At 37.8% G+C, this 24,125-nt stretch overlaps 1 protein-coding gene across 12 annotated transcripts in view; it reads left to right on the forward strand.

Moving 5' to 3' along the window:
• MAP3K13 (mitogen-activated protein kinase kinase kinase 13) overlaps positions 1 to 24,125 on the forward strand; it is a 165,042-nt gene that overhangs the window by 19,223 nt on the left and 121,694 nt on the right. For 3 of the 12 annotated variants that reach the window (XR_011428779.1, XM_070242663.1, XM_023623465.2), the window contains exons 1-2: positions 14,579 to 14,692; positions 21,426 to 21,501. The exons of 4 other annotated variants lie outside the window; for them this stretch is intronic. The gene's annotated coding sequence lies outside the window, so the exon portion shown is untranslated. Of the gene's footprint in view, positions 1 to 14,545; positions 14,693 to 21,425; positions 21,502 to 24,125 lie in introns of those variants that run through there. 5 more of the 12 variants (XR_011428778.1, XM_070242662.1, XM_023623460.2 and 2 more) reach the window with 3 other exon arrangements.

Here is a 24,125-nt window from a genome sequence, read left to right on the forward strand (position 1 = left end):
GCACTCCTAGCTGTTAAGCACTGTGACTAGTGTGTGTTTTTTTCCCGAGCAGTGGTGCATTTCTGCATCTTCTACCCCTGTCAGTGTTGTCCCTTGTTATGGGGGTTCTTTTTATCCAGTTTCCGGATCTCTCTCAGAGGAAATTCCACAGGTAGTTGTAGATTTGTTGTGTCCATGCAAAGAGGTGAGTTCAGAGTCCTACGCTGCCATCTTCCAAACTCTCCAAATTGTGTTTCTTTTTTTCTTAGTCTATCTTAGAGTTGTCAATTTCGTTGATCTTTTCAGCTCTTAGTTTCATTGATTTTTTCCTATTATTTTTCTGTTCTCTATGTTGTTTATTATTGCACTAATCTTTATTATTTCCTTCCTTCTGTTAATTGAGTTTAGTTTTTTCTTCTTTTTCTAGTTCGTTGAGGTGTAAAGTTAGGTTGTTGATTTGAGATCTTTCTTCTTTTTTAATGTAGGCATTTACCAACATAAACTCCCCTCTTAGTTCTGCTTTTGCTGCATCTCATAAGTTTTGGTATGTTGTGTTTTGTTTTCATTTGTCTCAAGCTTTTTCTAATTTCCCATGTGATTTCTTCTGTGACCCTTGGTTGTTCAAGAGTGTGTGTTTAATTTCCACATGTGTGAATTTTCCTATTTGTATTCTTCAGCTTCAGAATTTCTGTTTGGTTCTTTTTTATACTTTCTATCTTTGTTGATATTCTCATTTTGTTCATGCATTATTTTCCTTATTTGTCTATCTGTTTTCTCTTGTAGCATACTGAGCATCTTTAAGATGATTATTTTGCATTCTTTGTCAGGTAATTCATAGACCTCCATTTCTTTAGGGTCAGTCTCTGGAGATTTATTTTGTTCCTTTGATTGGCCCCTGTTTCTCTGTTTCTTCATATGCCTTGTTATTTTTTGCTTGGATTTGTGCATTTTAAAAACCAGCCACCTCTTCCAGTTCTATGGACTGGCTTCATACAGGGGAAGACCTTCACTTATCAGTCCTACTAAAGATTCTGGTGGCCCCCCCATGCCTTGTATGGGCTTGTGTATGTGCCTTCTCAATTAGACATGTTTGCCAGTTTCTTTTTCAGGAGTTTGTGATTTCTTCCTCCCTCTGGTGTTGATCTATGGTATTGCAGGTCGTCTGGTGCTGCAGCTAGCCTGTGTGCTCCCCTGTTATTCCAGGCATGCAAAGAATGCCAATTTCCTCAGCACTCCAAGTCAAGTGAAGCAGAAACCAGTCTCTCAGGCAGTCCCCCCAAAAGTTGGAACCTTGAGCATGCATTCTCCCCTTCTCTTTCCCTCCTAATGGAGAAGCTGTGAGTTGAATGTTTATTCCTGATCACACCAAACTGTTCCATCTTTGGGGAAGGGCTATAATAGGTAAATGAAATGACTTTCTTACTCATGTCAATGTGGCTGTTCTTGCCTTTGAACTTGCCTACAGTACTGCAACTTCTTAACTGGTTTCTGGAGGCCTCATAAAGGCTTTTGAGACCGTATATTGTTAAGTTAATGTCTGTGTGGGGGAACTAGATCTGGGGCTTCCTGTTCTGCCATCTTGCTGACCCTCTGTGTGGTAAGGGAGTCTGGGGCTTCCTATACCACCATGTTTCCTCTTCTTATAAGGACTCCAGTCATGTTGGATTAGGGCCCACCCTATTCCAGTATAACCTCATCTTAACTTGATTACATCTGCAAAGAGCCTATTTTCAGATAAAGTCACATTCACAGATGCCACAGCTTAATTCAACTTATCGTTTAGGGAGACGCAATTTCACCTGCAACAGCCTCCAACAGTGCTCATAAAAGGCAAGAAAAGAGAATGAGGAGAGCCACTCTTTAGGACACACAGTTACAAAACCCTGCCCACTTTACCAACCATTCTCTCACATGAAGCAAAAATCTTAAGGCTGGGGGACAGGAAACCCTTCTGTTTTCAGGGTCTAGGCAAGGATTCACTGCTTCTGGGGTAGGGTAGAAGTAAGAGCTTTCTGCCCTGGGGTGGTACAGGAACTCTCCACCAGTAGCTGCTGCTACCTTATGTTTAGTGTGGGATCTGGGGTACTGGAGGGTTTTTTGCAGTGTTCTCCAAAAACACAGGGTAGAGTTTCACTGCCATGGGGTTAGGGTAGGGGTGCAGAAAGCCTCATACCCAAGGCCTGGGTGCCTAGGGACTGCCTAAGATTGATGCTGGACTAAGACAACCAAGACACTTAGCACTGAGTAACAAACAACAGCAGTCTACCTCTTAGGGAGGGGCAAGGATGCTGAGAAAGAGCCCCTTCTGTGGCACAGGCGTGAAGTGATGACTGAAAGCTGAGGGTAGGGCAGGAACACTGTGTAAAACCCCTTGAGTACCCTAGGCTCCACACTAAGCACAAAGTAGCAGCTGTCGACTGCTGGAGGAAGGTGAACAGAAGGTAACTATAGCAACAGTAAAACAATAAACCCAGGTCAACTACTGACTAGCTTATCTCTCTTTGGAATTTCTGTTTACCTGGTTGTGGGACAGAAGAATAGACATGCCTGTTTCCAAGAGTAATTATTCTTTTCCTCAGTTTGTTTGGTTATTCTATAGACAATGTCTGGTATTCAATCAAAAATTACAAAATATGTGAAAAAGAGATAAACAGACCCAGACCCAGGGATGACTCATGTTGGAACTATCAGACAGGGACTTTAGTTATAATAATATGTTAAAGAACCTAGTGGAAAAGGTGGGGCAAATGCATGAACAGATTAAGAATTTTAGCAGAGAAATATGTAAAAAGAGTCAAATGGACATACTAAAATAAAAAATATGATATCTAAGATGAAGAACCCCTTTGATAGGCTTAGCAACAGACTGGACACAGCTGAGGAAGGAATAAGTGAACTTGAAAACAGGTCAATAGAAATTATCCAAACTGAAGCACAAAGAGAGAAAATGAATGATGTGAGAAGAAAGAAATGAAAATAATATAGCATAACTTTTCACGTATCTAGTTAGTCTTATCAATGGACAGAGTCAGCACCTGCCTCTATGCTGTCATTGCCATTTCTCTTCATTTCTGTGTTCCTTCTTGCTTCTCTGTTCTTGCTGCTTTCTGCTTCTGACGTTCATGATGGTGAGTGAAGGCTACGCCTAGTTTTCCAGAAGAAAGCTACGCTTTTTTGGTGGAACCTAAGACAGCTTCCTAGGAGTTGAGTCAGAATGTGTTTTGCATTAAACTGTTTTGTGTCTCAAAATGATATGCCTCTAAAGATCTCAAACCAGTGGCACCCTGCTATGACTGATACCTTGATTTTCTCGTATCTTAGAATGAGTTTCCTAGGGTATCCCTCTCTAAACAGTAGCACCCTTTGTTTCCTCCCTTCTTTGAGAACGTTAATCTTGCAATCCCATGTGTCTACTGCCAGCCGTAGAGTCGTCTTTACTCATTTTCTTGGCAGCCAGGGAGGTCTTCAGGCCATTGAGGTTCCCTGATGTTTTGGAATTCTCAGTCCCCCAAACTGGCACGCAGACCCTTTAGTTATTGTCTGGACTCTCCTTTCCTTCTCATTCAGCCATTTTGAAAGGGTCTGTGTACTTTTTGGTTGAAAGAGAGAGAGACAGAGGGAAGGGAAAGAGGGCGAGAGTGATTCAGACACATTTTTTTTAAAGGTGGTGATCCTTCACATTTGCTAAAATAATCTATTAAAATGTTCATTGCATCACTGTTCTAAAAGAAAAAAAGAAACAGTCTCAATGTCTATCAAGAGGAAAATAGATAAATGAGCTTTGCTGGGCTATTCATTCATGGGAATAAAAGTCATCAATGCATTGTAGAGTTTCTTATATCAACATGGATCAATCTCAAAATGTTTCAAAAGCCATCTTACACATTTTCATAAAAATAAAAAATAGTACTTTTGGGGGGGATGATTAACGCTAAATTCAGAATAGTGATTAAAGTATTAGAGAGGAGAATGTGAAGTTGGAAGGGGACGGAGGGTATTTGAAAAGTTTCACATGTTGGAAAGCATCTGACACAATCATGAAAAAACATGAGGTAGTGGTGGGAAAAGGGTGAATATTGTAAGGTTTCTTGTAGACTAGAATTAGAAAGCTCTGGACTTTAGGCAGCTTCAGAGACTGGCTACTTTCTCTATTTGTCTCTCATGGCCTCTGGATTCTAACCAAGGAAGAATCATCTTACTGAGTTTGTTAATCACTGTGTGATAGGGAGTGCTACTATGGTAATGCCCCTGTTTTGAGGATGGGTCCCTGGGTTAGGGGAGCAGGATATGTTCATACAAAATAATGTTTCTCAGAAGGATACAGTGGAGTGCGGCAATTCCTAAGAGACGGAGACAGAGTCCTTAACCTACTATGGTTGGCATCCTGTGCATCTCTATCACTGTATTAACCAACTGGTAGTATAATCATTAAATGTCTGCCTGTCTTACCAGACTATAGTTCTTCAAGGACATAGTAGGTGCTTAATAAATGTTTGTGGAATTAATGCAAATGAGTGCCCCCTTCCAAGAGATGCAATAAAATTAGTAAAAATATATAACTCTACCTCGTGTATATATGTGGCCAAATGGGATCTTTTTCGTACCTGATGGATATATTGCACATTAGAACAATGGTTCTCAAACTAACATGCCTCAAAATCACCCCAGAGGAGTAATTTAACAAAAAGCAGATTGTGTGTGTGTGTGTGTGTGTGTGTGTGTGTGTGTGTGTGTGTGTGTGTGTTTATGTGTATGTGTGTCTTTTAACAAAGACACAGCTTGCTAGGCCCTACCCTAGAGTTTCTGATTTGGTAGGTCTGAGTAGAGCCAGAAAATTTGTATTTCCAACAAGTTCTCAGGTGATGCTGATACTGCTGGTCCAGAGACCATAGCTGCATTAGAAAAATCCTGGAAAAAATACGGAGATACATAATGAAAACAACAAAATCACGTCTCTTTCCTCCAAGTGTCATTCCTGTGGGAATGCCTCCCCAAGAAATCAAAGAAAATAAAACAAAAGCAAATTATAACATTAGCAAATTTTACTACTGTGCCCTATTGTAAATGGGATATTAACCCCCTCTGCTTCCAGGTCCTAATCTGTAAAATGGGAATAACAGTGTATTTTTTAACTGGAAGTAGCTCATGGGGTTGTTATGAAGATTAAATTAAGTAAGTAAAGTATTCAGAACAATGTCTGGCTTCATACATATTAGCTATTATTATATTTTTGGTTAAGAAATTCCAAAACTAATCATTGAAAAGAAAGAGAGAGAGGTCTGAGCAGAAGATATCAATGTGGGAGTCATTAGGATATAGGAGGTCAGTAAGAGAAAGTCCTGAACGAAAAAGGCACTAAATATATTTTCCCTTACTTGTAAAAATGAAATTGTATTAGAAGCCAAAATGCTTCTTATTTTTCCATTTGAGAGTTTACTGTTTCCTAAATAACATCTCATAAAAATCTTTGCATTAAATAGCTTATATTTTTATTTTCCAAATGAAAATAACTATATTGGAGTTTTTTGGTTATAAATATATTTGAGCCAAAATATATAAAAAAGCATAAAAGATGTACTTGAAAACTCCCCATCCCCCAAGATGCCAACATTTTTACCAACATCCTTTAAGACATTGCTGTATATTGCATAGCTTTTAAAGAGAGCATTTTGGGAAGTAAATGTTAGGAAATAATTATGAATTGTTTATGTTAAATATCTTATTAATATTTCCAAAATAATATCATCAAAAGTTTTTTTTCTTTTGCTAACTAGATAGAGGTAGGGAGGTAGGGATGGAAGAGAGAAGTCCTTGGGAGAAAACAATTTGATTATCTAATCTTTCTTCCCTCCTTGCCCCCTGCCATCACATTTGAATTCCAGCTTTATTTGAAAAATCAGAGCTGCATGGTGCGTGGAATTGCTATCCTGTTTACTGCTCCTTCCTCAACTGGAGGTAGTAGGGATAGGAAACATTGTGAGCTTGGGCCGGAGGAACAATTGAAAGGCCTTTAAGTCTATCCTGTAATTATTGTGATGTCATGCCTTTAAGTCTATCCTGTAATTATTGTGATGTCATGCTAATGGTTTAAAATTCTTCTTTAAAGGACTTGTAAGATTCAGAAGCTTCCAACCATTATTATAAAATAGTGTAGAGCTATTCTAGGGAAAATATTAAAAAGCAGTGCTCCCTCTGCTGAACTTTGCCTGACACTCTACTCTTTCCCCATTCATTGCCTTCATCTCAACTCCTGAAACACCGGTATATTCTGTAGAAACTCAGATTAGGAAATGTTTAATTTTTTTCTGTCCTAAAATAGCAATAATTACTGTGCTTTCACCTTCTAGAAATGAGAGAGGAAAGTGCTAAGGGTGAAACTAGAGGCGTGGCCGGGATTGGGGAAATATTTTGCTTCTCTCCAAAATCATCCCCACTGTTGCTTACGACTCTGTATTGATTTTCAGTGGTTTAGGGTTAGTTTCATAACTGCCCCACACTGGAAGGGACAGGTTTCCTATAAGCCTTTTCACAATAAATCTGAAATAACTTCCTCTTGGTGAAAATAGCTATTTTAGAAATTCTAAAATAAAGCAAAAACAATAAACGCTTTATATTTTCTAGGTTTTTAGGTACTTATCCTAATGTAACAGGACTTAATTAATTATAGACCCAGGTTCTCACTTCAGCATGATATATTCAGTGTTTGACATACTTCAAATTGGCCTGTCTTTGATAGCAAGAGCTTGTATCAAGGGTAAATTTCTTGAGTTGAGTAAATATGTGAAGTTTTTTATGTATAATTGATCCTATAAATATACAATGTCAAATAAATTTAAATTTTATATTTTCTTAAATGGCCTAAGGGGAAAAAAGCCTTTCATTTTGTGTAAAGTTTATTGGTTCATCTGTGATATAACATCCTAGGTCAAGGTGCAGACGCAGCTACCACTTGGCATACCATTCTAATGTATCATGTGAAAGTAGTTTCTGTTTAGAATTTCCAAATAGATACTCCAGAACTGACCGGGGAATTCCAGCAAGGTCACTCACCCGTTAAAACTTTAAAGAAAAAAAAACAAAGGGAAAAAAATTACCTTTGTGTAAACATTAACCTATCTGCTTTTAAGTAGCTCTTTTTTTTTTATTGAAGCGAGAGCTCAAACTGGATTTCTTTTTCTTTCAAATCAAAAACAATAAATTTAATTAATTTGGAAGTTAACTTTATATCTTTGTGGTCTTTTATATCTCTTCTAGATTGGCAAAATGTCCAATGCTTAGAAAAATGGCTGCCCACTGTCTAGCCCTTAGAATACAAAGAATCAGAGTAGAGGCAGGAATTCTTAAAATGTTTCCACTGGGTTTTCTTTGGTATTATATCAGTCGAAACAGACCCAGTTCTGGCTCTTAAAGCTTTATAAACCTGCCCTTAAATGACATTGACAAACAGACAGGCATTTGACTAAGCAAACATTGCTGGATATACTTGATGAATTAAAGTATTGTCATTCTGTAAATGTCTTCTGTGTGGTCTAAATACACAATGAAATGTTGACTGTTTAGAAAATAGCAAGAACAGTTATTCATCCATAGGCTGGCAGTTTATTTGGTCCTAATTCTTTAAATCCATATTTCATTTAATGTTAAATTTTGCTTCTATGATGCCTCATAAAATGATAGCATATTGACTTTAGTTTTACTTTTAATTATTGTATAGCTTTCACATCCTTTATTGTCGCAGTTGTGTATGTCTGTAGGGCCTTTGTGAAGGTTCAGTGTCTCTCTAATTTGATACTTTCTGTCCCTCCTATTGCATGTACCTCACGCTATTGCAGAGATGGCAGATGTGTTCACTATCTACCTTTGGACAGAATAGGGCTTTTATAAAAGATGTTTATTCAATATTGAGTAGGTAAGGCTTATGGAATAACTACATGGAGAACATATGTTACCTACAGCCTAGTTTTAGCAATATTACCACTACTTCCAATATCTCCTGTGTACTCCTCTCTGATCCCAAACTTTTCCTGTTCTCTCAGAGGTAACCAAAGTTCTGAATTTTGTGTTAATAATTTTCTTGCTTTTTTCAATGGTTTTGTCACATATCTGTATCCCTAAACAGCATATTGATTAGTTTTACATGTTTTTGAACTTTATAAAGATGCAATTACATAGTATGTATTTTTCTGGGACTTTTTTTTTTTTAAGTATAGCTAATTCTACTTTGATCTTTTTCTTTTTCTAGGAAAGATTCGCCCTGAGCTAACATCTGTTGCCAATCTTCCTCTCTTTTTTCTTCCTCCCCAAAGCCCCAGTACATAATCGTATATTCTAGTTGTAAGTCCTTCTAGTTCTTCTACGTGAGCCACTGCCACAGCATGGCTACTGACAGACGAGTGGTGTGGTGTTTGCACTGGGAACCAAACCCAGGCCACCAAAGCGGTGAGAGCACTGAACTTTAGCCACTAGGCCATGAGGGCTGGCTCTGGAACTTACTTTTTTTAATTCAATATTATAGTCTTAGATTTATCCATGTCAGTACATATAGCTTTTACTCATTAGTTTTTGCTGCTGTATAATATTGTGTTGTGTGAGTATTCCATAATTTATTAGCAGATGAATTGATTGATGGACATTTGTGATGTTTCAGTTTTTAGTTATTACAAACACTGCTCCTATATGTACATATATTCCTGTATATGTATCTGCCGTACATATGCAAGAACTTCTCTGTCAACGTTTCCCAAGCTTTTTCATGTCATAGCACACATAGAAAATGATAGATAATATTTGTACAACACACTGCATTAAAGGAATGAAGCTGTGTCTCTGGCCTGGGGCTTGTGCTTTGCTGGAGGGCTGATGAGATCCATATCTGGGCGCACCTGTAACCCATTCATTGCACACTAGGTTACCATGACACAGCAGTTGCGAAGCTCTGCTGGAGCGTGTGCCTGGGAGTTGTAGTGCTGGTTGTACGCACATGCTTCTTCAACTTTTCTAGGTAATATCAAATTACACGGTGGTATTAATAATTCCATTTAGCTGACATCCAAAGTGCTTGTATCAATTCGCATTCTCTGAATATACATTTACAACAAAATTGGAATCATTGAGAAGTCTACCAATCTCCTGATTATGAAGGTCAAGAAGGAAAAAAAAATAATTTATTATTTCCTAAAATGCCAATTCAGGTTTGCTTTCTCAAAACATGATAATGTTAAAATTCCTTTAAAATGTGGTAGCAAGAGAGTTATAGGCAATAGACAATGTTAAGAAGTGACAGCTGCTCCATAGCTGTTATTAATTCTGAAAGCCAACAGCCTGGGCTGAATGAGGTCCTTGTGAGAGCTTTAAGCCTGTCTTCCAGGGTTAGTGTTGCATTAGCTTTGTGTTTCTCAGCCTGGAGAGGTACTTTCAGACCCTGTATACAAGATGGGGTCATGAAAGCTGTTTACTATGTAACTTTAGTTTAGAAACCCAAACGTTTAGAAAAGAAGCTGGTTTGCTTTGCCTATGTATTCTTAAAATTGATTTTCTTTTAAATAGTAAAAATCTTTATATATCAGAATTACATTAGGATAATAAATGATGATATTAATTTCTCCATTCAGATGACATCAGACTAGACAGTTTATTTTAGAAAAATCGCTAATGCTACATAGTTTTTCAATTACATTTTCAAGAAGCTCCTGTGTATTACACTGTTACTGCTCTAATGGCTTTTCACACAAAAGATTTAAAAGAAATCTTTACTTGGTGGGAGTATTGCCTTCTGGCTTGTAGGCTGAGGCTGTTTAAAATTAGATGGAAAATATCAGAGCAAAGCTTTCAAATTTGTGCTTAGCCTGCTTTATGAAGATGAAATGCCAAAGTAGTATTTTAATTTACTTGGCAGAGAATTACATCTGAAAACTGCACTTCCATTTTACTGGTATTCTGTACACTACACATAAGTCAGGGTTTCAGGGTTTTTTACATAAATTAGAATTTGAAGCATAGTCACCAATTCTTTTAATAACACCTATATTTATAGTATGTGTGGTGTGTATGTATGCACACACACCACACATATATATATGTTTTTACACATATGTATATACTCATATACACATAGGCATATATGTATATAGTATTGGTTAGTACTTAGTATGTATTCATCATTCTCAGATAGCATTGATTAAGCATCTGAAGTATGGTTGACACTGTGATTTCCCTCTAAGTATGTAGCTAAGTTCTAGCTATAGACCTAAAGGATAAATAATCTCTCTTTCTCTTTTAAGTCTGCTGTCTTGTGGTGTATTGTATATCCTCATTTCTTGGACAGTGCATTTGATGGAAGGCTTCTTCTTTGACCATTCTTTTATCTCGGTTTCCAGGAAATTACCCTATCCTGCTTCTTTTCAAAACCCTTTGGCCATTCCTTCCCTCTCTTCTTTGCTGCTACTCTCTTCCCCTAGTTGTATTTCTGTCCCACGGCTCAGTTTTTGCCTCTCCTTCCTCACTCTGTATCACCTTTCTCAGCTGTTGCAGTTCTGTCTCTCACCTGCACTCTCATCCTGTATGTCCAGATGCTTCTTAGACAATTCAACTAGGAGGTTTTAGGGTCACTTCATACTCAACATTTATAAACTCCCTCTCACATCCCCAGTGCCTTGCACAGTGCCTGGCATGGTAGGTACCAACAAATATTTATTGAATGAATGAATTAAATGAATCTCACTCCCCTTCAAACCAGCTTCCTCCTCTAATTTTCATCTTCTAGTATCAGTGTTCTTTGCTCTCTGCTTTGCAATTATTTTGTTGACTTTTTTCTTTTGAAATGTATCTTATATCTATATTAGTTCTTTTCATTGTATTTTCATGACTTTTACCCTAGTTCAGGCCCTCATTACCTCATGCCAAGATCCTCCCAGTTTCTCATCTGGCATCTTTGGTTCTAATCTCCAAGTCATTTCCACCATAGCTGTCCTAATAATTCTTTAAATGTTTATTTATTTTTGTTTTAATAAACTTTTTATTTTTCGAATAATTTTAGGTTTACAGAAAAGTTGCAAAAATAGTTCTTTCACCTAATTTCTCTTGATGTTAACATCTTACATAACCATGGCTCATTTGTCAAAATTAAGAAATTACCGTTGGTACTTGACTATTAACTAAAGTCCAGATTTTATTTGGTTTTCACCAGATTTTCCACTTCTGTACTTTTTCTATTCCAGGATGCCGCATTGCCATTTAGCATATCTATTTATTTTTAAATAAGTAATACCAGCTTTGGTAAAAATTCAAGAAGGACAAAAGTATGGATAAGTCTGCTTCTCACCTCTGAACCACAGACATCCGGTCCCTTCCATAAAGACAACTCACTTTTCTGGTTTCTTAGGTATTCTTCCAGAGAGATTCTGCACATACACACACATACACACACACATGCCACATTCTCTCAAACATACATACGTAAATAGTTGCATTCTAAATATACTGCTCTATACCTTACTTTTGTAAAACTTAATACAGCTTGATCATTCTTATATCAGTAATACAAAGTTGCCTTATTATTTTTTCCAGTATCCCGTTGAATAGCTGTACTGTAATTGAACTTACCAGTTCCCTACTGATTGACATCTTTTACTTTTGCATATGATGCTGTAATGACTATCCGTGGACATAAGTCATTTTACATGTGTATGTTTTTAGTTATTGCTGGGTGAAAGGGTCTATGTGTTCATGATTTGATTGCCAATTTGCAGTTCAGAGAGGTTCTACCAATTTATCCTCCATTATTTCTCCCATAACCTCATCAACATTGTGTATTGAGATTTTTGTAACTTTGCCAATTTGATAGGTTAAAATAATGTCATTGTACTTTTAAATTACATTTCTCTTATAATGAGTGAGGTGGAGTATGTTTTCATATAGTTGAGAGCCATTAATAATTCTTCTTCTGTGACCTGTTCATATATTTTGCCCGTTTTTCAATTAGGTTATTGAATTACCCCTCTTAGTATTTTATTTTCTTTATTCACAGGCTTTCAGTTTTTCCTGTGTTCTAATATATTAAGTTAAAATCCTAGTTCCCTTTTCAAGACTTTACATCATATGTTTCAACCCTGGTTTCATGCTACTTCTGACAACCACAGTGCTCTGATCAGTGTGGTTTTTATCCTCTCCCAAGGGCACGCAGTGCTCATTCCTTCCACCAGGTCATCTTTTGTAGTGTTCCCCCCTTCCCCCTCTACTTATATCTCGTCTTTTGAGACAGAGATCATTGTCACTTCTACAATTGGGAAAACTGCCTTTTAATTTCAAGTAGACTTCTACAAAGGATAATTAACTGATAGTTTGTAAACTCTTAAAAAAGAAAATGATAATCACTGAAACAGCACCGAATTACAAAAAAACTGCTCCTATGAAACTAACCACATCTCTGTTCCCAGCAGAGTTCTAGTGGATTGGTACGCTCTAGACATTTTTTTTTTTTTTTTTTTTTTTAAAGATTTTATTTTTTCCTTTTTCTCCCCAAAGCCCCCCCGGTGCATAGTTGTGCATTCTTCGTTGTGGGTTCCTCTAGTTGTGGCATGTGGGACGCTGCCTCAGCGTGGTCTGATGAGCAGTGCCATGTCCGCGCCCAGGATTCGAACCGACGAAACACTGGGCCGCCTGCAGCAGAGTGCGCGAACTTAACCGCTCGGCCACGGGGCCAGCCCCCGCTCTAGACATATTTTTATTTATTAAGGCATTTTATTCTCCTGATACGTTTGAGAAGTTAAAAAAAAGTAAGCTATTTCAGAGTAGGTGGTTTTGTAACTGACCAAATTTGTGTACCCAAAGAGTATTGATTCATGGATCAGTGTCAAATTGAAGATCTCTAATAACAGAACTCAGTTCTTGATCTTGACTGCTCAATGTTTGTTTATGAATAGCCTGGTGAATACATGGGAATACGTAGATGCAGTTCGCCTTAAAAAGAATACTCCCTATGACAGAGTACAGAGGCAGGATTCAAAATTATCTTAATAGTTTGGAAGGATGAGCTAAAACCAGTAAGGTGAAATTTTAAAGGATTGAATGTAAAGCTCTGCATTTCTTCTCCAAAAGTAGTTGAAAACAGGACTGAAGGTAGACACCTGGTTTGATGTAATTCATGTGACAAAAACTTAGGAATCCACTAACTTACAAGTATAATGCGTTAAAAATCTAAAACAATCTTGAGTTGCATTCGTAAAAGTATAGCATCCAGATTAAGGAATTTGATAATTCCACAATTTTTTTTTCTTCATCAGACCTCATTTGGCATATTCTATTCAGTTCTGGGTATTATATTTTCAAAGGGACATTTTGAAATTAAAATAAATTAAAATGTATTACTTTTCTGTTGCTACCATAACAAATTATCACAAACCTAGTTTCTTAAAACAACACAATTTATTATCTTACAGCTCTGTAGGTCAAAAATCCAACATGGGTCTCACTAGACTAAAACATAGGTGTCATCAGGTCCACGTCCCTTTCTGGGGGCTCTAGAGGAGAATGTGTCTCCTCACCTTTTCCAGCTTCTAGCAGCCCCCTTCCCCCATCTTCAGAGCCAGCGAGAGCAAATCAAGTCCTCACATTGCCTCTCTCTGGCCACAGCTGGGAAAGGTTCACTGCTTTCAACGGATTCATGTGCTTAGATTGGACACGTCTGAATAATCTCCTCATCTCAAAGTCCTTCACTGTAATCCATCTACAAAGTCCCTTCTGCCATGTAAGGTAACATATTCACAGATTCTGGTGATTAGGCTCTGGACATCTTTGGGGGGGTGGAGGGCATTATCTGCCTGCCACAGTGCTTATGGCAGAGGATCACCAGGATAGTGAAGGGGATAATTAGGTACAGAGAATCAGACTAAGAAGAATTGAAGATGATCCCCAAGTTTATTGCCTAGGAGAGAATGAGATCATGTTTATAAAGTGATTAGTGCAGTAAGTACGTAATAAGTGGTTTTTGCTTCAAAGGCTAATGTCACAAATTACAGAAGTATAGTAGTTCAGAGGAAAGAAGCTTAGGGATGTGGAAGGGGATGAAGCAGCATAATATTTTATCTTGCAAAGAATAGAATTTGTGATCCAAGTTCTTATTTTACCTTAGATCAGCAGGTGGTTTCAATGCCAGAAAGTACTAAGTTTAACAAGAACTCTGCATTATTTCCCTAACTAGTGAAAGAGTCGGGAAAAATGGAGGTGATGGAGGAAGAGAAGCAACTTTCTGGCCTCTTTTTGCCATGATTGCACAAAATATAGATTCTGAGCAGGTGGGAAAACTTTTATGAAAGGAAGAAAGCAAGATTTTTGAAGCTCAGAAGGCTATCATTTTTTGTTTTTTGTTTTTTTTTCTGGGAACATATGGGAAAGAAATCCCTCTGAAACCAAAGCCCGGCCATCAGAGATTATGAGATTTTTCAGTCTTTCCCTATAATCTTCGTTACATTTGTCTCTTTAACCACGTTGAACTCTGCCTTTGAGGAGTTGCTGATAAGCGGTTATCAAGCAAGAGTTAGATTAACAAACCCTCCCACCTCGCTCGGTTGAGTGGTAGCTTCCAAGGCCACAGTAAATGTGTATCAGTGTGAACCTAAGCAGGAACAGCCAGGAAGGGAACAAAGTTTAGTCTGTGAGGAAACAGGCGGCTGCTGATCGTTTCATGCTGGCTGTCTAGACTTCAGCTTGCTGTGGTGTAAGTAGTTTTTGTAAAAAAATCTTATTACATTTGAATATAAAAAGGATCACAGGAATAGTTTCCATCTAAGATTAAATTTACGTCCTGCCTGGTCCTAAATCTCGTGTACTAGATCTATTTAAAAGAAAGTTTCAGCATTTCACAAATAGTTTTATTTTTAAAAATGAAAGCCGTGAAGTTTTCGAGCAAGTGTTCTGCTAAAACAGGTCCTGCTTGCATAAGATGATTTTTAATGTCTTGTCTCTGATTGAATGAAGATGTTGACAGTCAGAAAATAAAAGTGAGTGAATAAATGTCTGGTACCTAGAGGTTGATTATTTCTACGCGGTGCTTAGATTTCTCCTTGATGTTCTTTCCAGTTGCTTTTCCTTTAGTTTAGGCTCATGTTAGAAGTTTATGTTAGCAAATATTTAGTAGTCTCTCAGGTAATTAAACTGGAGGTTTTGATGTTCAAAGAAATTAAATGAATGAGAATAAAGTAGAACTTAATATGATGTAATAAGATATTGGGATCCTAGATTTAAGAGCGGCAGAATGTATTTTCAAAGAGGAGGAACTTTGTGAAATGGATGAAATGGCAAGCGGCTTAGAAATTTCACGCAACTTTGGAGAAATCTGTTTTTAAGATTTTGACGTGTGTACTAATTTTCCAGACTAAATTCCCGGTACTATAGTGTGTAAAATAAGTTTCATTTGTGAAATTAGAATTGCTGTGTTTCAGCTGTTGTAATTCTCTGTTGAGATTAGGATTCCAGGAACTACACATTGTTACACAAACATTGACTTTCTTGAGTGTAGCTATGAGAATGTTATGGTCGCATTTGGTGTTGGAGAGGTTGATATTTTCTATTTCCCTTTGCCATGATGTATTTTTAAAAATCCTCCTGGCACAGGACAATTTTATGACTTTGAATATAGAAACCAAGTTTGATGTGGTTAATATATTATATAAAAGTTGTAAGGGCTGACTGTTGGCCAGTAGCCTTTGAAATCACTCAAGGAGGACTGAGGAGGCAGATTGTTTGTGTAGAAGTACACTGGGCTTCCCCTTCCCTCTGTCTTCGTCTCAGACCTCAGGGATGTTCGGTCTATGTCTCCAGCCTGCTGCTGCTTCTTGCTGGACTGAGCGGGAGCCCAGATGACGGTAGTGGGCCCTACCTGACCCTTAGTGGAATGGAAGCCCAAGACACACTGTCCTAAGCAGGCTCTAGGACTGTAATGAAGTGAAATCTTTACTCATTCCTTAGGTTGCTGAATCTCAATGATTCTAGTTTCCTGAGCTGATTAACTCTCCCAACTCAATAGCCTCTGCTGGGCGAGGTTACTTATTTAGTTGTTGGTTCCTGGGGCAGGAGGTGGGGTGTGGGCATTGTGGAGGTGGGGGTGGGCAACGGCATGATCTTAGGAAAGAAGCCAGCATGGCAGGTGACACTATTACCAGGGAAGCAGCTGTTTCCTAACCAGATTTGAAATATTTCAGTTTTTTAGCAACCTGGAGGCCATACAGGTGTGTACTGGCTGAATCTTAACGAAGACTCTTTTGGATTTTTTTAAAAACCTCCATTAGCTGCCTATAACATCTCAACCCTTGCTTATGTCCTACAAAGCCCACATGATCTGCCTTCTCTGACAATCTGTTTAACTTCATTGCCTAACATTGTTCTCCTCGTTCAGCTACATAGGTGTTTTTGCTGTTCCTGGGCCCATCAAGCTTGTTTCTGTCCAGGGCCTTTGCTGCCTGGAAAGCTCTTCCCGTGCATTGTTTCTTCCTTCCCTTTATTCAGATCTCTACTCAAATGCCTCCTCCTCAGAGAACCCTTCCCACCTATCTAAAATAACAGCACTCCCCCTTCCCACTGGAATGTCAGTTCTATGAGGACAAAACTTGATCTCGTTCAGTATTATATTGCCAGAGTCCAAAACAGTGCCTACTTGGCATATAGTAGACACTTGGTAAATATTCATTTTATGAATAAATTAATGTCAGTTGGTGTCTTTAAAATTTACTTTTAGGCATAGGAATTTTGGGCTTAGTTTTTTGAATAGGTGATATAGTCACGTGGTTCTAAGACCAAAACATATAAAAAGATATACATTGAAAAGTTTTCCCACCCCAACCAGTGCCCTATCCATTCAGTTCCTATTCAGGGCCCCCAAACCACTATTAGTATTTTTCCATGTATCCTTCCAGAGTTTCATGAAGTATGTGCGAGGAAATATAAAAGTATGAAGAGATTCTTACTTCCCTCCTTTTTACACATACTGTTACATATACTCTTCTTAATTTTCTCACTTACATGTTGAATCGCTTTCCGTATCAGTACATAGCGAGTGTCCTCATTTTTAAATAGCTGCATATTCCACTGTATGAATGTACTATAATGTAACTAGTCACCTAGTGATGGGCATTTTGGTTGTTTCCAGTATCTTCCTATTATAAACAATGCTGAGGTTCATAACCTTGTACATATATCATTTCATTCATGCATACAGTATATCTGTATAATTCACCAGAGTAGAACTGCTAGATCAAAAGGTGTCATAGGTACTGCATAGTTGCCTTCCATAGAGACTGTTCCATTATTCCCTCAGCAATGTATAAAAGTACTATTTCCCGTATCCTTGCCAACTGAGAGTGTTATCAGACTTTTGGATTGTTGCCAATCTGATAGGTTAAAAAATGGTTTCAGGGGCCAGCCTGGTGGCACAGCAGTTAAGTGCACACGTTCTGCTTCAGCGGCCTGGGGTTCACCAGTTCGGATCCCGGGTGCGGACATGGCACCACTTGACAAGCCATGCTGTGGCAGGCGTCCCACATATAAAGAAGAGGAAGATGGGCACGGATGTTAGCTCAGGGCCAGCCTTCCTCAGCAAAAAGAGGAGGATTGGCGGCAGTTAGCTCGGGGCTAATCTTCCTCAAAAAAACAAAAAAAAAGGTTTCAGCATAGTTTTTTGTTTTAGAATTTATAATAAAATTTGTGTTAAAGTTTTTAAAAATAATTTTTAGATTTTAAATTGTGATAAAAAACACATAAAAATTTATCATCTTAACCATTTTTTTTTGAGATTGGCACCTGAGCTAACAACATCTGTTGCCAATTTTTTTTTCCTTCTTCTCCCCAAAGCCCCCCAGTACATAGTTGGATATTCCAGTTGTAGGTCCTTCTGGTTGTGCTATGTGGGACACCACATTAAGCAGTGCCACGTCCGCACCCAGGATCAGAACTGGAGAAACCCCAGGCCGCTGAAGCAGAGCGTGCGAACTTCACCACTCAGCCATGGGCCGGCCCCCTATCTTAACCATTTTTTTAAGTGTACAGTTCAGTGCTTTTAAGTATAATCACATTGTTGTGCAACAGTTCTCCAGAACTTTCTCATCTTGCAAAACTGAAACTCTATACCCATTAAATAACAGCTCTCCATTTGCCCCTCCTACCAGCCCCTGACAACCACCATTCTTTTTTTATGAATTTAAATACTTCATTTAGATATCTTAGATACCTCATATAAGTAGAATCATACAGTTTTTGTCTTTTTGTGAGGCTTATTTCACTTAGCATAAAGGCCTCAAGTTTCACCCATGTTGTAGCAAATTATACGATTTCCTTCCTTTTTAAGGCTGAATAATATTCCACTGTGTGTATATACCACATTTTGTTTATGTATTCATCCATCGATGGACATTTGGATTGCTTCTACCTCTTGGCTATTGTGAACAGTGCTGCTGTGAACATGAGTGTGCAGATAACTCTTTGAGGTCCTGCTTTCAGTTCTTTTGAGTATATACCCGGAAGTGAGATTGCTGGATCGTATCGTACTTCTATTTTTCATTTTTTGAGGAACTGCTATACTGTTTTCCATACTGGCTGTACCATTTTAGCATAGTTTTAATTTGTATTTCTCTCATTGTGAGTGAGGTTGAGCATCTTTTTGTATTTAAAAGAAACCTGCCCTTTTTTCTGTGAACTGTTTATATTCTTTGTCCTTAATGGATTTTTTTCTATTATTAATTTAATAACATCTTTTGCTTTTTTGCCTCTGAGTTTTCCAAATTTATAATCTAATAGTCATTGGTTCAGGTTTGGAGTAAGAGTGCCTGGGTTTGAATTCTAGATCTGTTAATAGATGTGCAATCTTGACTGGGCAAGATACTGAATATTTCTGAGTCTCAGTTTTCTTATCTGTAAAATAGGAATAACATTGAGTTGTTATAAAGATTAAATGAGATGATGTATGTTAAGCGCTTAGTATAGGGCCAGTATGATAAGGCAAGAAAAAGAAATAAAAGGCCAAAGTTCAGAAAGGAAGTAAAACTCATTATTCACACATGGCATGATTGTGTACATAGAAAACCCTGTAGAATATAAAGACTATTTGAACTAATTAATGAATTTAGCAAGGTCACGGGTTATAGTCAATATAAAAGATTGTATTAGAAAAAATTTGAACAGTTAAAACAATTAGAAAATAAATGAAAGCATCACCATTAAAAATTATCAAATATATAAGAAGAAATCTTGAGGGGTGGGCCCCGTGGCTGAGCGGTCAAGTCGCGTGCTCCTTTCGGCGGCCCAGGGTTTCACCGGTTCGGATCCTGGGCGTGGACATGGCACCGCTCATCAGGCCATGCTGAGGCAGTGTCCCACATGCCACAACTAGAAGGACCCACAACTAAAAATACATAACTATATACCGGAGGGCTTTGGGGAGAAAAAGGAAAAATAAAATGTTTAAAAAGAACACAAGACCTCTATGCTGAAAACTATAAAATGTTGCTAAGAAAAATTAAAGAAGACCAAAACAAAAAGTTCAATGTATATATATATATATATATATATATATACACCATGATCATGCATTATAAAACTCAAAATTGTTAAGATGCCAATTTTCCGTTAATTAATGTATAGATCCAGTGCAATCCCTATCAAAATTCCAGGAGGAATTTTTGGACAAATTGTCAAGCTGATTCTGAAATTTATCTGGAAATGCAATGGATATAGAATAACGAAAACAATCTTGAAAAGGGACAACAACAATCTTGAAAAGGATTTATGATATGTGATTCCAAGACTTAACTATAAAGCTACAATAATCAAGTATTACCCTAAGGATAGACAAATATATCAGTGGAACAGAATCGTACATCCAGACATAGACCCACACGCATAAGGTCAATTGATTTTTGATCAAGGTGGCAAGTCAATTCAATGGGAAATGGATAGTCTTTTTAAACATGTTGCTGGATCAAATAGATTTTCTTATAGGAAGGAAAAAAGAACCTTCACGTCTTTCTCACTCCCTACACAAAAATTAAATAGATATGGATCATAGATGTAAACATAAAAATCAGAACCAGAAAGCTAGAAAAAACAAAATATCTTTGCAATCTTGCGGTATGGAAAGATTTTTTGAGTGGGACACTAAAAGCACTAACCAAAAAGTGAATTAAATAAAATTAAGTGAGATTGTGTACTTACTGCAAGACTTCTCAGGACCTTAAATATGTTTATGTTTCTAGTAAGAGGGTCATACAGCATCTCTCAAAGTGTTTCGCCACAGAATCCTTTTTCATCTGAAGCATTCAACTAAAATGCAGGAGTGAGTATGCCACAGAACATACACGGAGAAGTGTTGCTTTGGTTCTCTCCTCAAAACATACTATTTTTGAGACCTGTAATAAGTTAATGATCATTTTCTCCCTCTTTGAGTGTGAATTAATGTAATTGCATCCCTTTCAACAACCAGAATAAAGAGAACCCTTCTGCCAAAAGAACTGTGATCACTCCCCACTCCAAATTGACTGGTCAGCCAACCAACTGTTACAGTTTCTATTATTACCAGTAGGATTATAGACAAGTATCATATTAGGTTGGAATTCACCATAGTAAGAGGAATAAAGACTGATTGAAGGTGCAAAGCATTTTGCATTTTCCCTGCTGCTCGTTCCATATACTTGTTTGGCCTGCTCTGCCTCACTGCCTGCCAAACTCCACGTCGCCAACCTTTTGCTTCTCTCAGATTGCTCAACTCCTATAGCTCTCCCAGGTCCTAATTGCTGGAAGGGCTTTTTGCTGTGGCATTCCTACTTTCTGACTCATAGTTCACCAGACTCCTCCACCTGCTGTTGCCGCCCACGAACTGATTTTCATGGAGTACGTTTGTCACGTAAGAAGTAGGAGAAGAACCAGAAGAGAAAGTAGAAGGAATCCAAAACCAAACTTCACCTAAATCAAAATTTGGCCCAAGGCCCCTGTTTAGGGCAAGAGACCTCAGGAAGTAGTCAGGATGCTTTGTAATGCCAGCAGAAATACATACTGAAAAGAAAGTTTAAGGAAGTGTCCCTATAATGTCTCTGGATTGTAATTAAAACATTGAACTACTGTAATAGATATTAGTTTGTCCTGAATGTGCAAAGCTAATAACATTTCCAGATTTGGAAATGTCGTCTGTGTCATCGAAATAGAGCTTGCTAGAAAGACTGTACATGCCTAGAAGGAGCTTTAATTTTAGATCTGCCACTAATTTGCTTTTTGATAGTAAGTATATATATTTCTTTAAAGAGAAAAAATTGCCCTCGTCCTCATTGCAAAAATACATCTAAATAAATATGTATGTGTGTGTCTATGTATGTATATATGTACACATACACATGTACATACATACTAGACGCTGTCACAGATGCTTTCCCATGTGCTGTCTCATTTAATCATCTCTGTCCATGTCGCAGCTTCCTCATCTGGAACATAAGATAATAATATCCACTCTGGCCTTCTTCACAGGACAACAAACGTAATGATAACCAGGTAAGAAAATATAGTACTTTGAGCATCACTCTAGAATGTAAGGAATAAATCATGAATGCCGTGTTGTGAGATGTATGCCAGTGTTACCATAGCAAAATGGTGTGATGGATCCTGGTCAAATTCATTTCAAAATACATGTGCAATACACACTTAGCAGAAACGATTTACACAGGATGTTTCACAGACATCAAAGACAATTATGGAACACCTGGAAAGCATAGAACAACCTTTTCTCTACTTCTCAATAAATGCAGCACAAAGTAAACACACCTTTCACAGAACTTTATGACACATTTCATCAAAGAAAAACAGTCAAGAGAAATACTTAGGCACGTAAGTAAAAGCAAGATAACAACATAGATGACAATAAATGGAATTTTACGTTAGTAATTAAAAACCAATTTTTAGGTTGTATTAAGGTAGGATAAACAGAAGGATGAGAAGTACCACAGAAGAACCTGGAGTTGAGGGGGTAGAATGGATTATGCTTGTATAACTCTACTGCTTATTAATCTGGACGTGGAAGCTAAAAGAAACTTGATCTCTTTTCTAGCAGCCTGGTCTTTTATTATAATCAGAATGGAAGGTTTAAGAGCTACCGAACCCCACCTCTAGGCTGTCTTTCTATTCTTACAGCTTTCAGAATTTAAAAAGATGATGGGGGTGGGGAACACAATGGCTGCCAGGTGTCTAGGAAACTACAAGCTTTCCTCACTGAAGTTCCATAAAATAACTAAGGGATCATAAACTAGCAGAAAAACTCATCAAAGAAGGACCATAAAAAGTTACAAATTAAAAAAGTGAAAAAGGCTCCTTATATAATCTATTTTCTGGAAAATGATTAGATAATTTCCATAGGAACAGAAATGAAAAACAAGGTGGCTTACATGACTGCTTTGACAAACTGAAAGAGAAAATAATTTTGCCAGAACTTTTTCCAATTGAAAGATTCAAGAATAAAATGTTCAAACAATACACTTAAATGATACAAGACACACATTAGAAGCAATCAATAGCAAATTGGAAATCACCAATATATAGGTGGATGTTAATAGTGTTGAATAAAGAAAAACATGAAAACCTTACAACCCAGTACAGGAGTTACCTTCACTCAATAGCATGTATTAATGAATTCTTCAATTTCGATATTTATTTTTTCTAGCATTCCCTTTTGATTCTTTTTTTAAAGATTTTATTTTTTTCCTTTTTCTCCCCAAAGCCCCCCGGTACATAGTTGTATATTCTTTGTTGTGGGTCCTTCTAGTTGTGGCATGTGGGACACTGCCTCAGCGTGGTTTGATGAGCAGTGCCATGTCCGTGCCCAGGATTCGAACCAACGAAGCACTGGGCCGCCTGCAGCGGAGAGCATGGACTTAACCGCTCGGCCACGGGGCCAGCCCCTGATTCTTTTTTTATACTTTCCATCTCTGTGGTCAAATTCCCTATTCGTTTATGTTCCTCTTTTCTACTAGATCCTTTAACACAGAGAGTTATTGCAGTGGCAGTGATAATAATCCATACATAAGTTAAAACTCATAGAACTGTACACCATAAAAAGTCAATTTTACTGTGTGTTAATTTGCACACAAAAAAGTTGTGACCTTGTTTAAAGCAAAAATAGTAACAATGTACAGTAGAGTTAGGAGGGTACAAAGAAGTAAAATATGTAACAACAAGAATGCAAAAGGTGGGAAGGAAGTAGTATAATATAATATAATAATAATAGAATAGTAAAAAGATAGACTGTAATAAGTTAAAGTTATATAATATAACCTCTAAAATGGTGATCCTTGGGGCCAGCCCCGTGCCCGAGGGGTTAAGTTCGTGCGCGCCACTTCAGCGGCCCAGGGTTTTGCTGGTTTGGATCCTGGGCTAGGACATGGCACTGCTCATCAGGCCATGCTGAAGGGGCCTCCCACATGCCGCAACTAGAAGGACTCACAACTAATAATACACAACTATGTACCGGGGGGCTTTGGGGAGAAAAAGGAAAAATAAAATCTTTAAAAAAAAGAAAACGGTGGTCCTCAAAATGCGGTCTGCAGACCAGCAGCATCAGCATCACCTGGGATCAGCAAGGATGAAATTCTCTTTCTCTACCACAGACCTAACTGAATCAAAAACTCTGGCAGAATGGCACAGTCTTTCTGTGATTCTGATGCATGCTAAAATTTAAGAACCATCACTTTAGAGCAAGGGTTGGGAAACTTTTTCTGTAAAGGGCCAGATAATAAATATATTAGGCTTTCTGGGCCATATGGTCTCTGTAGTGTCTACTTAACCCTGCCTTCATAGCATGAAAGCAGCCACAGACAATACACAGAACACAGCGGGGCCATCTTCTAATAAAATGTTATTTATAAAACAGGCAACCAGCTGGAGTTGGCCCATGTGCTGTAGTTTGCTGAGTTAGAGCCACCGTTAATACAGACATGGCACATGCACACATACACATACACAGATACAGCTAAAATACCAAATGGAAATAAAATGAAATATCAAAAAATACAGACAATCCTCACTTTGTGCAGTAATGTGGGACCATAAAAATGATCTTGCAAGCTGAAATCATGCAAAGCACTTTTAAGATCAATGGGAAAGATTATGATTGTTCTGTGACCTTT

The sequence above is a fragment of the Equus caballus genome, chromosome 19, assembly GCF_041296265.1.
Source record: "Equus caballus isolate H_3958 breed thoroughbred chromosome 19, TB-T2T, whole genome shotgun sequence".
In the NCBI taxonomy this organism is placed as follows: Eukaryota; Metazoa; Chordata; class Mammalia; order Perissodactyla; family Equidae; genus Equus; species Equus caballus.